Source organism: Ovis canadensis, chromosome 9 (assembly GCF_042477335.2).
Source record: "Ovis canadensis isolate MfBH-ARS-UI-01 breed Bighorn chromosome 9, ARS-UI_OviCan_v2, whole genome shotgun sequence".
NCBI lineage: Eukaryota > Metazoa > Chordata > Mammalia > Artiodactyla > Bovidae > Ovis > Ovis canadensis.
The window spans coordinates 79,705,682-79,709,710 of NC_091253.1; the positions used below are offsets into that span (position 1 = coordinate 79,705,682).

The 4,029-nt window shown below is 41.1% G+C and overlaps 1 non-coding gene across 1 annotated transcript; it reads left to right on the forward strand.

Annotated features, from left to right (window-relative positions):
- The first annotated feature begins 3,735 nt into the window (after window positions 1-3,735).
- Window positions 3,736-3,808, forward strand: TRNAC-ACA (transfer RNA cysteine (anticodon ACA)). Its single transcript has one exon. It is a non-coding gene; the product is annotated as a tRNA-Cys (tRNA).
- The last annotated feature ends 221 nt before the right edge of the window (window positions 3,809-4,029 follow it).

A 4,029-nucleotide genomic window follows, 5' to 3' on the forward strand; every position in this document is an offset into this window, starting at 1 on the left:
TGATGTTGGAATACTACTTTTAACTTGACTTCTGTGGAAGAATCAGGAAGGATGGAAACAGTTCTATTTATTCACTACATTGTTTCTCCTGCCTCCATGTCTGACTCCAGGGAGGTCCTTTGGGAAGCCTTCCAGCAGAAATTATTGGGAGATAATCCTTTACCCTGGCTGAAATGATAACCTGAACTCATTAAGGAGATTATGATGGGTGACCCAGAAAGGGCAGGAGAGAGGTGACTGGGAAGTGCTGAGAGTAGTGACTCTCCCAGACTAGGGGGCAGGAAGGTTGCAGGTTCTGGGAGTAGCGCAGACCTGCATCTGCTCCCAACAGTGTGGCTGCGTGAAGGCAGCACACATGGACTTGGTTGCTGGCTAAACCAGGGGAGTCTGAGAGCATGGATTAGCTGAAGGGGCCATTCGCATTATTGTGCTGTATGCAAGATTACTGGGATCTTCACCTGAACCTAGGGTGGGAGAAGCCCCAGAATGATAATGACTAAAACTGCAGTCTGGAAATTCAATGTGATGTGGCTCCGATTTATTTAGATTCAGAGAAAATAAAGTTAACTTACATGATTTTAGACCCTCAAGTTTACAGTGCAATTGTAAATTTTGTACAGTTTGTACAATCTTGGATTTTTGTTCTGCAGAAATACCTTGTCCGGTAATGGGTAGGGTTGCAACTTTGTCCTAGCGACTTCCTCTCTTGGAAGCTAAATTAGCCCTTCTGTTTCAATTCTTGTGACAGGTGAACAAGGGAGACAAATGAGCTTGGCTTACAATACGTTGTCTATACCTAAACTGTTCACCCTCAGGTCACAGGCTAAGAAATTCAGGATACCAGAAATATGGCTTTCCACTTAAGACCTTTAAAAACTAAATCCATATTAACTGTCTAAACTTAACCCCCATATCTGCCATCCCCCAAATTTTACAGAAGACATCATCTTACTGCCATTCCTTTAAACTTTAAAAAGCACCTTATTTTCCAATACATTTTTTCACTAGTCCATATTTAGCTGTTAAGTGTAAATAAACTGAGGGCTAAAATAATAAAATAATATGCAAAGCATTAGTTACCAAAAATTAGCTCTATAGCCTTGTGACAGTCTCTGCATTCAGAAAATCATGCCTTTTCTTAAAGCATAAGAACAAACAACTTTCTCACTGAAGATGCAATACACTGAATTTCTTGTCTGTGAACACCCCTGAGTGCAGTGCTATTATTCAGTTCAGTTCAGTTCAATTGCTCAGTCTTTTGCAACCCTGTGGACTGCAGCACGCCAGGCCTCCCTGTCCATCACTAACTCCCAGAGCTTACTCAAACTCATGTCATTGAGTTAGTCATGCCATTTGATCATCTCATCCTCTGTCATCCCCTTCTCCTCCTGCTTCATCCTCTGTCATCGCCTTCTCCTCCTGCCTTCAATCTCTCCCAGCATCAGGGTCTTTTCCAATGAGTCAGTTCTTTGCATCAGGTGGCCAAAGTATTGGAGTTTCAGCTTCAAGATCATTCCTTCCAATGAATATTCAGGACTGATTGCCTTTAGGATGGACTGGTTGGACCTCCTTGCAGTCCAAGGGACTCTCAAGAGTCTCCTCCAACACCACAGGTCAAAAGCATCAATTCTTTGGCACTCAGTTTTCTTTATAGTCCAACTCTCACATCCATACACGGCCACTGGAAAAACCATAGCTTTGACTAGACAAACTTTTGTTGGCAAAGTAATGTTTCTGCTTTTTAATATGCTTGTCATAGCTTTTCTTCCAAGGAGCAAGTGTCTTTTAATTTCATGGCTATAGTCACCATCTGCATTGATTTTGGAGCCCAAGAAAATAAAATCTCTCACTGTTTCCACTGTTTCTTCATCTACTTGCCATGAAGTGATGGGACCAGATGCCATAATCTTAGTTTTCTGAATGTTGAGTTTTAAGCCAACCTTTTCACTCTCCTCTTTCACTTTCATCAAGAGGCTCTTTAGTTCTTCACTTTCTGCCATAAGGGTGGAGTCATCTTCATATCTGAAGTTATTGCTATTTCTCCCAGCAATCTTGATTCCAGCTTGTGCGTCATCCAGCCTGGCATTTTGCATGATGAACTCTGCATACAAGTTAAATAAGCAGGATGACAATATATAGCCTTGACGTACTCCTTTTCCTATTTGGATCCATGTCCAGTTCTAACTGTTGCTTCTTGACCTGCTATCATTATCATTATTGAACCCCCCTTATCATTATCATTATTGAAAACCCCGTAGACAAATTGACTAGCACAAATGAAATGTCAAGATATGTATCATCAAGGATTAAATGTTATTTTAGTAAATCTCTTTTGGTTCTATAGAAATATACAAAATCCAGATCACACAAGCCTTCTATAAAATCTGAAAACCTATACAAAACTCAGGGCAAATGTTTTCTGTAAAATCTGAAGACTAAATAGTATACTCTGGTCAGCATGCTGAAATTTAGCCAGTAGGGGGCAGTCAAGGAGTGGCTCATAGAATTCAATTTACTCTGACTCTACAAAAAGTTCTTTTAAGAATTCTTTCAAGTGAGCTTCTATAATTCTATAATATCCTGTCCAGTTATGGTATAATTTCTGGGTTCTGGATTCATGTTCCAGTTATAACCATTTTCTCCTGTAAAAATTCTGGTTTCTTTTATTTAGGATCTGAAATATGTGCAGTATTGTTAGCTAGATCACCTTCAATTTAATATGATCTAAAATTAATTTTTTGTTCAAATTCATTGCAAGACAGAGAATGAATGTTTTCTCTGAATTGTTGAAAAATCTGACTGTAATTTAGAAATGTTAAGTGAAAGATTTATCTATAGCGTGAGTGAGCCTACACATTAATAGAAGGAATTGCCTGATAAGAAAAGATAAGTAAGCCTTCTCATGTTTACAGTCATATCAGAAAAGTCAAACTCTTGGTTTTAATTTCCCAGTTACTCAAACTACTAAATCCCCCTGAGACACAGTGGGATGGAAATGCCCTTTTGGGGAGAATTTCTGGTACTTTCAGAAGGAAATTGTATAAAAATAGGCATGTTTGCAGCATCATAGCTTCAAGTCTTTCCTAATTCACGTCCAGTCTTCCCTGGAAAATGGTGAATCAGAATTAAGAACTTCAAATGAAGACAATGTGAAGTTTAGTTTTTAAAATGAGTGGAAATTCAACTTATAAAAATTTTTTCAAAAGTTATTTTCATATGTTAGTTGGCATGGAATCAAGCAACATATTGATATTCAATCAACAATATTCAATACAACAAACGTGCCAGCCTCTGTGCCCAACCCTGTTAGAATGGGATGCTGTTTACCACTTTCTGTGCCAGTGGGTCTCAAAGTGCAGTGCAGCCTCCTCCCCTCCCCCACCAACCAGCAGCATCAGCATCACCTGGGCAGCTGTCAGAAATGCAAGTCAATAATGCTGTGCAAGCGTGCCTGTACTAAATTGCTTCAGTCATGTCCAACTCTTTGTAACCCCATGGATAGGAGCCCATTAGGCTCCTCTGTCTATGGGATTCTCCAGGCAAGAAGACTGGAGTGGGCTGCTAAGCCCTCCTCCAGGGGATCTTCCCCACCCAGGGATGGAATCCGTGTCTCTTAGATCTCCTGCACTGGCAGGCAGATTCTTTACCACTAGCAGACACCTGGAAAGCCCAATGCTGTGCATGGAAACCAACAATCTGTGTTTTAACAAGTGATTCTTATGGGTGCTGGGGACTTCCCTGGTGGCTCAGATGGTAAAGCGTCTGCCTACAATGCAGGAGACCCAGGTTCAATCCCTGGGTCAGGAAGATCCTCTGGAGAAGGAAATAGCAGCCCACTCCAGTACTCTTGCCTGGAAAACCCCATGGACAGAAGAGTGTGGTAGGCTACTATCCCTGGGGTCGCAAAGAGTCGGACACAACTGAGTGACTTCACTTTCCTTTCCTTATGGGTGCTCAAGTTTGACACCGGAATCACTGCCCCTGGGAGACAGATCAAAATACCTGTTACAGTGGAAGAAAGAACTGGGC